At 40.4% G+C, this 12,453-nt stretch overlaps 1 long non-coding RNA gene and 1 pseudogene across 1 annotated transcript; one reads left to right on the forward strand and one right to left on the reverse strand.

Annotated features, from left to right (window-relative positions):
• The first annotated feature begins 360 nt into the window (after positions 1–360).
• Positions 361–12,453, forward strand: LOC111728828. Its single transcript, XR_002775969.1, has 3 exons — positions 361–604; positions 4,182–6,462; positions 12,375–12,453. It is a non-coding gene; the product is annotated as an uncharacterized LOC111728828 (long non-coding RNA).
• On the reverse strand, positions 7,565–7,694 carry LOC111728836 (annotated as a pseudogene).

The raw sequence follows: 12,453 nt of genomic DNA on the forward strand, positions 1-12,453 counted from the left end.
CCTGGGCCAGCTGCCAGCTGGTCCGGCGGGGGCGGGCTCCGGCGCGCACGTTGGCAGACTCGGCCCGGGCCCCGAGCGCTGCGCGGACCGACACGGCGCCGGCATCATGCAGTCGGCCCTCGGTTAAGGACGGCAGCTCGTGGTGGGAGGGAAAAGCCAGAGCCGTCCCGGGCCGGGATAGGGTGTCCTGGACCTCATTGGAGGGGGCCGTTGGCCATCTTCGCTCCTTTCTCTCCCGCTTTCGGGGCGGGGGGTGTCAGAGAGCCTCTGAGATCAAGTGAAAATGACAGGTGCGATGACACGCGTCTGAGAAGTGAGAAGGAAGCTGGGCGAACGCTCGGCTCTGTTTAAGGTCAAGCGGGGGGTTTTATTTTTTGAATATGATGTTTCTGTTTTTTTGGCCTTTAACACTTTTATTTTTGCTCTTGTAATTCACGGCTCAAGATATTTTGTGGGTGATTTGTGTTCTCTTCGTGCGTCGCTGCCTTAAAATAAATATTTTGCTTAATCCGAAACTGCCGGTAGTGCGATTTTATGCCCAAATGAAATAAAGCAGTTGAATCTGCAAAGACCAGAAACACAGTTGTAGTCGTATATAATGCTGGTACGTTATTACAGAAAGGTTTTTTTTTTTTCCCATGTGAAAAATCGTTTGAAATCTTAATGGGAGTGGGAAATAGGCTGCTGAAATGTCAACTCTGTCTCTTTTGCAAGACGCGTTCGTAGAGGCCCCCAATGAAAACGAGGCGCAGTGGATGAGTAGTTCACACCAGAGAGGGGAGGGCATACCAGGCCGAGACGGTGAATTAGTTGTATGAAGGTAGATTCGTAAAAACCGGAGTCTTTAATTATGCAAATTATGCAAATGAAAGCGATTTGTACACTATTGTTAAAAATCCAAAATCTGAATCTAACTCTTTGAGTCTGACTATTGGGGAAAACTAGAGGTAAAGTTGTTTTTTAAGGAAGTGGATGGTTTTGGCAGTCAGAACTGCTTTTCGTAGTTTTGATGTGGTTTACAGCAGGGCAGATGGTATGATTTGTTTTAGTGCTTGACTTGTGTTTAGGTTTTAGTTAGAGAGGCTCACTGAATGACATGAATCTAAATGCTACCCGTCTCCAAAAGGTGGGATAATTTCCTCTCTAAAATATAATTTATATGGCTGCCCATTTTCTCCTTTAACTCTTTGGTGTTATTGGATACTGATTATGTTTTGTTTGGTCTTGTTTCTTTTTATTGATTTTACTGTAAAAGTTGTCTCTTTGGATGATTGTTAGTTTTTAGTTATTTCACGTAGTCATTGTATTGAGTCAAAAGTAAATATTGATATGCTTTATAACATTCTTGAAAGGACTACAAAAATGAAACACCTAATTAGTGTTAAAATTCTCTCAATTGTCTCGAATTTTTAATAGTTTGATAGTTAATTTTAAAGACATTTTTATTATGTGAAATTTAGTTTAAATTGATTTTATTCATTTTTACATGTTTAATTTGTCTCACGCATATAGTATATTAGCCGCTATTTACTCTCATCCAGTTTCGACAGTTATTAACTCATAGCTAATCTTCTTTTATCTGTACTCCCAATCCGAGACGTCATATCCTTTTACCTGTTAAATATTTTAGTATGTATATCTACATACATCTTTTTTAAAAGGTAAACACAAATACCACTGTCACAGAATTGCTTATTACCTTCAGATATTGAACCAGTGTTAAAATTTTCTTGATTATCTCACTTTTTTTTAAGTTTTGAATCAAGATCCAAATGCTATTCATACATTGTGACTTGTTTTAATATATAGGTTCTCCCTCCATCTTTTGATCTCTCTCTAACTTATTTGTTGCTGAAACTTGATGGTTTGTCCTGTGGAGTTATACACCGTCTGGATTTTATTCTGTAGTGTAGCTTACACAGAATTTACTGTAAATTTAATCTAATTTAGTTAGATCTGAAGGTATAATCAGATTCAGGGTTGATTTATTTTTGGCAAGAAGACTTCATAGCAGGTATAGATAAGGATTAATAGTTTTCTTGTTAGCAACCTTTGATGCTTAATGCTTAGAGTCATTATTTTGTTAGGCAGTGAAAATGTGGATATTTTAATTCTGTAACTTCATTTATTAGTTGGAATACTTCTCTAAAGAGAAATTGCCCCTCCATATTTCCGTTATCTTGAGTTAATAGCTCCTTCAAGAAAGGCAGGATAAATGCTTAATTTCTCTTCATTATTTTCTAGTTTTCAAAATAATCAGTTGGTATCCTATAGAAATAGCGAGTGAGTTGTGTATATGTGTTTGTATCATTGCAAACTCATAGATTTAAATATATTTGTTATGGTTCAATCCACTGTAGATACTGTCTTTATTTGATGCTCAGATTGTCCCATCTTTGTCCAATAGTAATCTGTTTAAATTGGCTCCTAAGTCCTTTAGACACAACTCCAGTAGTCTTTGACTGCTCTTCTTTCTGCTGTGACAAACAGCAGCACGTTCATCTTGGACATTTTCTGTCCCTGCCCTGGAATCATCCATTTCTACAAGGACCTTTGTTTCTTTTAATGAAAAATAGTATTTAGTAACCACAGTCTTGCTACAAGGGTGATCATTGTTTCCAGGTCTTTCTAGTGCACAGATCATGGGTTACTGATTTTTTTCTTGTAAAGCAAGAGTTCTATTTAACCTTCTTGGTCTTATGACTATATCTTTTTTCTTCTAAGACAAACATCTCGATTCTAATTACTCATCGTTTTATCCTGCTCTGTACACATCTGTATTGAGCACCTTTTCACGTCCCTGTTAGCTATCTGTATGTCTGTAGAAATGCCTGTTCAGATCTTCTGCCCACTTCTTAATTGGATTGTTTGTTTGTTTGTTTTGTACTGAGTTGTATGAGTTCTTTGTATATTTTGGATATTAATCCCTTAAAAAATATATGATTTGCAAATGTTTTCTCCCATTCGGTAGGATGCCTAACTTTTTTAATTGTTAATTTTATGGTTATAGTCTTAGTATGCTATACATGTTTTTTCACCATGCTATTTAAAATTTTTTTTTCATAAAATTTAACATTTTAACCATTCGTAGGTATACAGTTTAGTGGTATTAAATACATTTACATTGTCGTGCAGCCATCACCACCTCCATACGCACAACTCCTCCATCCTCATAGCTCTTTTCTTGTAAAGCTGAAACTCCGTCTCCATTAAGCAGTAACTCCCTGTTCTTCCCTCCTCCCAGCCCCTGGCACCCACCATTGCACTTTCTGTCTCTGATTCTGACTACTACGTACCTTATGTGAGTGGAGTCGTACAGTATTTTTCTTTTTGTGACTGGCTTATTTCACTTTGCATAATGTCCTCAAGTTTCATCCATGTTGTAGCACGTGTCAGGATTTTCTTTCTGTGGCCGAATAATATTCCATTGTGTATATATACCACATCGTGCTTATCCATTCGTCTGCTGACGGACACTGCCATGTTTCAGCTATTGTGAATAGTGCTGCTATGAACGTACGTGTTTGAGATCCTGCTTTAAATTCTTTTGGGTACATATTCAGAAGTAAAATTGCTGGATCATATGGTAATTCAATTTAAAAATTTCGAGTAACCGCCATACTGTTTTATATAGCGACTGTGCCATTTTACATTCCCACCAAGAGAGCAGAGTTACCAGTTTCTTCACATCTTTTCCAACACTTGTTTTCTGTTTTTTGGTAGTAGCTGCAGTAGCCATCCTAATGTAAGGTGGTATCGCGCTGTAGTTCTGATGTGCATTTCCCTGGTCCCACTGTTCTTTTTTTCACGTCACATCTGGCACCCGTGGGTGTGTAGGACAGACATAGTTCTCATGCCTTCTCTCAGCTGCCCAGCGCTCCTCTATGCGGTTGTGCCGTACTTTATTTAAGAAGATGTGACTACTTTTTAATGAACATTCAACTCCAAACTCTTGTCCCTTAATGGCATTTTTTTTCCTTATTCTATGATTCATTGAGAATTTTCTGGTGCATTTTGTTATCCGAATGGAAGGAAGTACTTTATATAGGTGCGATGTCATACTCCAGGATTCTGTTCTGTTGAGAAGGCGTTAGCCTCCTCTGTTATGGGGTAGTTGACAGCCCAGGTGTTAAAGACTTCGGTTCTAATTTTTCTGTTCTTTTCTTTTCTTTTTTAAACAGCTGCCATTTCAGCCCCTCTACTGCAGTAATACAGTTTTGGGTTGGTTTCAGAAATGCCATTTCTGAGATAAAATCATCTAAATTATGTTGACACAAAAGTTCATCATCAGTCAGATTGTTAACATCACATTTTAGTTTTCTGTTGTTACCCATTGTTCTCCCACTGAACGCTGACTATTGAAGCTTTAAAGTCTAAAATTTAGACCTGTGGATTCTAAGTGTGTGAGAAACAGTGCCGGGAGCTCTCGTCGTCGGTGCTGTCTTGCTAACTAACGTCTGTTTTGTCAGTTTTGTTTTCGGGACGCATCTTGAATCAGCCCTTCGGTTCCCTCTCCACTCTCGTCGCCTGGGTCACAGCAGCCTCCAGCTGGTCTCCATGAGTCCTTTCTACCTATTCTCCACCTGTCAGCCAGGGCGGCTTACATTAAATATAAATTAGGTCACGTTCTGTCTTGCTAAAACCTTTTAAAGACTGATAAAGTGATTGCCTCTAAGGAACAGTGTACATGTTGGACGAGGTGGGAAGGAGATTTGCTTTTCACTGTATTAACCTTATATACCTTTTGAATTTTGATTCATGTAACTGGATTATGCATTCAGAATAAAATAAGTAATTTTACAAACTTCACAAGTTTTACAAAAACGAAATGCCCCAGTGACTCCCCATTATACTTAGAACAAAACCCAAACTTCTTACCATGATCTCCAAGCTCGCTTTCTACCACTACTCCACGTTCTCGTTTATGCTGTATTTACTGTAGTCTTCCTGGCCTAGCTCTTTTCTGATTTAGAGAATTGCATGTTGATCCCTTCGCCTAGAACGAATGCTTTTACACTGCCCTGCATGGCCAGCGTCCTTCTCATCTTTCACACCTCTGCGTAAATGTCCCTTAAAGAGGCCTCCCTAACTGCCCCTTACGGTAGATTTTCTATTCCCTAACTCAGATACTTCTTGTGTTCCTCAACTTTAATGACTTCTTTATCTGTTTACTCTTGTCTTCTCTTCCACAAGAATGGTACTCCACAAAGGCAGAGACCAGATTTATCCACTGTTTAAGCTGGCTCCTCTCTGTTCTTGCTAGAAAGAGTGACATGACTAGATCATGTCACTTCCCTGGTTAAGAACCACTGTTCTATGACCTTGCTTTTAGAACAGTGGCCCCCCCATTAACCAGTGTTGTGGTGGACTCAGGACCACCATTCTGGGAAGGTGGGGTTACTCCCCACATTGGGTGCCTGTGTCATGGTTACATGCTTCTGGACTTTCCTTAGGGATTTGTCCCTCTGTGTTGAAATGATTGTTGAAAAATAGGGATATGCTTTTAATTGGCAAAATAGAATTTCTAAATTCCAGTTTGCAAACTTCGGTTTTCATCTTTTTAAATATTTGCTATGTGCTAGGCATTGTGCTTTTATGTATTATCTCATGATATCTTACATCAGTCCTATTAAGTAGATACTGTTAATCTTCTTTTTCAAATGGAAAAGAAAGAAGAGACTTTAGGTGATTGCAAGGTCGCACAGTTAGGAGGCGGTGGGGCTAGGATTCAGACCAAGGGCGTCTGACCCCAGAGTGGTGCTCTTAACTACCCAGTCTTAGTTTGTGGCCCTTACAAAAACAGGTACGGGGCTGGATTTGGCTTGGTGGGGCAGGGCACGGGGCATCATTTGCTGATTTCTGCCCAAAGAGTCTAAATTTTATCATTAGGTTAAATTAGACATCTGCCTCCTGGACCGAATTGGCTGTCTGCTAGCGGACTTTGTTTTGTTGCATCATGTTTTGTTCTAAGTCAAGGAACTGTGTGAAGAAACAGTGCTCTGAAGTGTTACGTTGTATTGGTTGTAGGGTGATTGTTGGGGGCTTTGTGATTATAATAAATTAAATAAAGACCATTCTTTCTTTTCATCAAGAAATTTGCTTTGCTTTTCTTTGAGTGGAATTTTCAACTGTATTCTAGTTCTATTCCAGAATGAGTTTTTATATTTTGTTTTTCCTTCAGTTTAACATATTTCAGTTGTAATTTAATAGAAAGAGCTACTTGGAGTTAGACCCAGCTGTGTAACTTTCTTTGCCAAGTGAATCTCTTTAGCGTAATGCCTGGCTCAGGAGGAACCTGAGAAATGACAAGCCCCTTTCCTGCTTTCACCTCCGCCACTTCCTCTGCCTCACATCCTTGGGCAAATCACTGTCCTTTTTCGGAACTTCAGTTTCCTGGTGCAGTAGATACGATAATACCTTCCTCAGCCACTTCAGAGAGTTCGTATGAAGGTTAAATGAAAGGTACTTTATTAAGTGATAGTTGCTGCTCAAGTGTGTGATTTATTATATCACATATTTAGAAGATACTTGGGGCAGAAAAGGAGAAAGGAATAGTTACTAATGGTGCATTAATTTCTTTGAAATGCACCCCTGGCCATTGTTTATCTCATACCTTTTCGGTGTAAAACATGTAAAAAAGCAGCTGCTAGATATATTATATCTAATGTAGCAACACGAGGTAATGTTGGAGAAAATGTAATGCTTGCAGTTCATAGGTGCCTTTGCCACAGAGTTTGCTACACAGAATTAAAGATTTGTGCCAAAAGATTTGGAACTCAATATCTTGGAGCTACAACCTAGTTTTACTTAGGAAGCGTCGCTTCGCCGTCTTCTTGCTGGCATCATTTCCTACGAGAAATTGGCCGCCTTGCTTAATCTTTGTTCCTCTGCGCAGCGCGTCCTTTTCCCCGGGCTGCTTCTGCGATTTTCTCTAGCTCTGATTTTGAGCAGTTTGCGGTGCCTTTGTGTTCGTGTTTCTTGTGCTCAGGAGTTCTTTGAGCTTCTTTCTCGGATCTGTCGGTTTGTAGTATTCATCAGATTTGGGAAAATTTTGGCCATTATTTTTCACATTTTTTTCCTGTTCCTCTTCCTTGTCCTCTCCTTTAAGGACTGCGATTCCATGCCTGTTAGACTGGTTAAAGTTGTCCCACAGCACAGTGATGCTGTGTTCATTTATTTGTCTTTTCTGTTGCATTTTGGATACTTTTTATTCACGAATCTTCTGCAGTGTTTTCCCTTAGTCTTGTTCAGTGTAATTTTTTTATATTTACCTTGTAACTTTCATCTTAAGACGTTCAGTTTGTATCTTATTTATGTTTTCCATCTCTCTAAGATTCTGAACGTAAGGAGTACAGTTGTGCTGCTTTAATGTCCTTGTCCACTAATATTAACTTCTCTTAGTTTTGGGTTGGTTTTGATTGATTTATCGCCTCAATATGGGTCATATTTTCCTGCTTCTTTGCTCGCTGAGTAGTTTTTTTTTTTTCAGGCGAGGCAACTTTTGGTTGATCTCACAGATTGCAAGGACCTTGTCAGTTTACAATCCCTTATTTTTTATTTTTTACGCCTACAGCACCTGGTCTTCCTAGGTGGTCTCCCATCCAAGTACTAGCCAGGCCCGACTCTGCTTCGACTCTGCTTCGCTTCCGAGATCAGATGGGAACGGGCTTATTCAAAGTAGCATGGCTGTAGATGAGTAATTTTTTATTGGTTGCCAGACACTGTAAATTTTACATGTTGGATTTTGAATTGTTATTTGTTCCTATAAATATTTTTGAACTTTGTTCTGTTACATTAGCAACAGGACTTCAAATTTTTTTCATGTGTTGGAGATGATGAATGGCAGCATTTTCTTTTTATATAAATTCCTAGCTTCCTTGAGAGTCTAAAGTCACTAAAAAGACCCCACTTACCTGGAAATCCTGTATATTGTTTTGTGTTTATTTTCCTCGTGGTTTAGCAGGTTATTTTGGCTAGTAGAAGGGATGTCTTTTTCGAATTCCTTATCTTCTAATGTTTTAAAAACTGAATCTGAGATTTGGTTTGTAAATTAAATATGCTACGCTCCTAGTTCAGTGTCTGCTAGCTATCACATGAGTCCTTAAAATAGTTAAGAATCTTAACATAGCATAATATTAAACTTTAACAAAAGTGTTTAATAGTTAATGCTTGTTCTGACCTATGTCCAGGAAACTGGAGCTTGAAGGAATGCAGGGGGAGCAAGTCTAATTCATTTTGCCCTTTGAGCTTTATTTACTGCACAAGTACCTTTTTAAACACTTGTTATGACCAGCGTATAACGCTGTTTCTTATACCTGTTAGCTTAAAAGTGTTGAGCATATTTTGGCAAGGCTTTATATGAGTTTATGCCACATAGGTAAAAAGGGGCATTTTAAATGCAATAGGACTAGAATTTGTAGGACAGTTATCTTGACTTTTAGCTGAACAGTATCTTGAGACCGTACTCTGCCAGGACACAATGACAGTAGTAGTTTTAAAAAATGTTATTTTGCAAGCATATTTTCTATTTTACAGCTTTTATTAACTTGCATTTCATTTCCGTCTCTTCACATATTGTTGACTGAACACCTGGTATCTGCTAGGTACTGTTCTAGGCACAATGGACGGAACAGGGAATGAGACACATTCTCCGTCTCTTGGAAAGTTATATTCTAGAACAGGAGCTAGGTAATAAAGAAATACTACTACATCGTCAGGTAGTACTAGCTGCTGTGAAGACTGTGGAGGCCGGACAGGGGACTAGAGCATGATGGCAGCATGTTTTAGATGGGGGAGTGAGCTAGGCTTCTCCAAGGCGATGTCTGCCCAGAAATCAAATATGTGTGTATCTCGGGGAAAGCATTTGGGCAGTGGAGACACATCTCACTGTACGTGGTCTCTTGTTGGGCAGGCCTTCTGGGCTGGGCGTCTGGGACAGAACACTCTCAGGGGCTGTGAGCTAGATGAGGAAGCAGAGCGGATGGCGTTTGCCTCAGATTCCTCCTGTACCTGCCTAAGGCCCGGCACTGGGCACTATACGTTTGAAATTGATTTCGTGTGTGTGTTTGTGTGTGTGGATTCCATCTAATAAAGACAAAATCATTGTTATTAGTAGCGTCGTAATTAAAGAATCATTAAGTTACAGTAACAGCCGCAGGTAGTTTTTATTGAGCGGCATGTGGGAAGTATTGTTGTTACCCTATTTTGCAGATGAGGAAACTGTGAGAGGTTAAGTAACTTGCTGGAGGGCACACAACCAGAATGGTGTATACATATATCTCCTTTAAAAAACAGATTGTTACTCACAATGCTACTCACTGTGTTCCCCCCTTAATACACTTGGAGATGCTCACTGTCAGCACACGTACGTCTGTTTTATTCTTTTATCAGTGTCAGCTATTTCATTTTACAGGTATACTTTCATCTTTGCTATACTGATGAATATTTGCTTCCAGGTTTTTACTGTTACAAACTGTTTCAGTTAATACTCTTGCATTTCTGTCTTTGGGCACTATGAAGTATGTCTGTAGATATATTCTCAGAAATGAAATTGCCTACTCCAAGGATATTTGTACTTTCAGTTTATATAGCTGTTTCCAAGAAGTTACACCGGTTTGTACTCCCACCAACTGTAAGTTTTCCCCATATAAGTGTTTGCATGTAACACAGATGTAGCAATAGTACCTATTTTACACAGTTATCGTGAGGTTTAAATGAATTAAGTGCATGAAAGGTACCTAGTAAGTTGTCAGTTAATGGATGTTATGTGTTACTAATATAGTTATTAACCATATTTCTGAATTTCATTACCAGAAATATAAGCCTAGGAACTGTGCTAGGAGGTTGGGAAATTATACAGTTGACCATAGCAACATATGCCTCCCAAATACCGTCACTTACATCTGAACAAATTAGCTGAGTGTTGAGGCTGTGGGAGCTTCAGGGGCCTGGGAGTGTGGAGCTGACCTGACATTAGGGGACAGAGCTGGCAGGCACCTGCAGACGACTTCTGCCTGGACTGGGCTACCCTCAGACAGGACACAGTAGACGTTGACTCCATGGGTACCTTTGGAGCACCCTGGAATTGCAGCTTTAAATGCTTTCATGGGGCAAGGAGGCCATCGCTTGGGAGGGACCTTTAGAGTGTTCTGTCCCAAACACTTTATTCTCCCATTCTCTTACTCCGAGAGGCTTAGTTTAAATTCGCCTTATGGGTTGATTGATTGCGAATGAATTAGGGAGCCCATTACCTAAAAAAACCGGTTTTCCTCATCTGCATGCACACTATTGCTTGAAATTCTTTGCGGAGGAGACAGAGCCGTGTGGTGTTATGGAATGTACAAGTCTTCAGCTAGCAGGCGGGGATTTATGGCAGGTTCGCCTCGGGCTCCCCAGCAATGGGTGATAAAGTCGCTTGACTGCTCCTCGCTTCAGTCTTCTCTATCACAGAATGAAGCAGCCATAAGATGGAAAGGAGAGGATGTTGTGAAAACACTTTGAAAATGTGAAAGCTGAATGAAAACATACGTCCACACAGAAGCTGCACGTGAATGTTCTTACGCTATTTTTCATATCTAAAAAGTGCAAACAACCCAGATGTCCATCAGCCCATGAATGAGCAAACGAAATGTAGTGCACCCATACAGTGAGATGGCGTTCGATGATGATAATGAGTGAAGTGCTGGTGCACGGCTACACATGGACGAACTTGCAAAATGCTGTGCTGAGGGAAAGAAGCCAGAGAAAGAGGCTGGAGGAGAGGGGAGGGCGGGAGTGGGGGGGCGGCGCCTGCTGCAGAGTTTGGAGTTTCTTCTTGGGTGTTGAAAATGTTATAAAATTAGATTGTGATGATGATTACACATCTCTGAATATACTAAAACCACTGAATTGTATATTTTAAATGGGTGAATTTTACGACATGTGAATATGTAAAAGTAAAGCTGTAAAAATACAAATGCATTAGGAGTTTTATTCTTACTGGAGTGAGTCAGTTGTCAGTTATTGATATAGTGCTGGGTATTAGGGATGTAGTGTCAGGATGCAAGCCCAGTTCCGCCACTCAAAAAATGTGGCCCTGGATTAAGTTGGTGAAATTCGCTGAACTCATTTTTCTAATGTGTTGAAACAGAGATAGTAACAATAATCACCTTGCGTGACTGCCCGTGTGGTCGTGGGGCCTGGTCGTGGGGCCTGGTCGTGGGGCCGTGCCGAGAGAACTTTTGGACACTTACGGTACATGGGTTTGCTCTCAGGGTGTGTTTTCCTTTCCTTCCCTTCTTCTCCAGTGTGTAGATGAGGGAGAAGCAGACTTAAGAGGGAAAGGCACAGAAGGGCAATGGAGAGCCCTGTTTGTTAGCTACTCCTACCTTTAAAAAAAATAAAAAATAAATCTAAGCTCTGAGAGATATTTTTGTCCGTTGCAGCCGTACACGTTTACAGTTTAGCAAGAACTTTGTGGTTAAGCCATGCTTTCCAAGGTTTGAGAATATTTTAGTTAACAGGCCAGTCTCGTTCCCAGATGATACCGTTAATCCAGTTCGCTGTACAGAGCTTCAGGCAGGGAGGGAGGGAGGGTCAGGGTGGTGCTGGAGTCCCTTTAGGGCTGAGTGTCCACTTTCGTAGGAAGGGATGAAGGGATGTGCTGCCGATCCACTTGTGTTTAGGGGTGCTAGATGACGCCACCATCCAGATACTCTTTATTTCAGTTCCTTCTGAGCATTGTCCGTGGGGACTGAAGCACAATGTACTTTGGCAGCATAACCGCCAGAATGTCACCGACCTAGGGAATCTGGAATATTGAATGTGCTCTGTTTCCTGCACAGGGTGTTCGATTGTTTTGGAAAGCAGGGAATTTCCTCGTGGCAGCATTTCTTTTCCAGCTTTTGGTCAGATGACGAGGGCATGAAGTTTTGGACTTTCTAAGTGATGGTAGTAGTAGCATTTTAGGAGACTTATTAATTCTTTGAACTTTATTCAGAGGTCTTCAAGACATTGTACTGGGCATTGAGGAATGAAAGATGAACAGAGGTCCCTCTTCAAGGGCTCATGGCTCTTCACGTCAGAGAGGGGACTGCACGGGGGCTTCTGCGAGGGCCTTCTCTGTAGGGACATGAAGTGGGTCCCTGCCATTGAGATGTTTCATTTCACTCACCCACGGTTATTTTTTATCATTTCTATTTTATAAAAATCAAGCCAGCAGTTCTATTTTGAAATATATTGGAATTTTTCTTGGTGGATTTTTTCCATTTCGATTGCTTCATAGTGCACTAGGGAGAAGTAGAATCCTCATGAAAATAATGCAGATTTTGCTGACTACAACTGTGGAAGGTTGCCAGTACTTTTTCATAAAATGAGTTACTTGTACGTTATTTCAGCTCTTGAGGCCGTTGACCCCAGATTTCACTGTGCCGTGAAGAAAGCTGTGACATCATCTTTATTCTCAGTAAAAATCAA

Source organism: Pteropus vampyrus, unplaced genomic scaffold (genome assembly GCF_000151845.1).
Source record: "Pteropus vampyrus isolate Shadow unplaced genomic scaffold, Pvam_2.0 Scaffold231, whole genome shotgun sequence".
Classification (NCBI taxonomy): domain Eukaryota; kingdom Metazoa; phylum Chordata; class Mammalia; order Chiroptera; family Pteropodidae; genus Pteropus; species Pteropus vampyrus.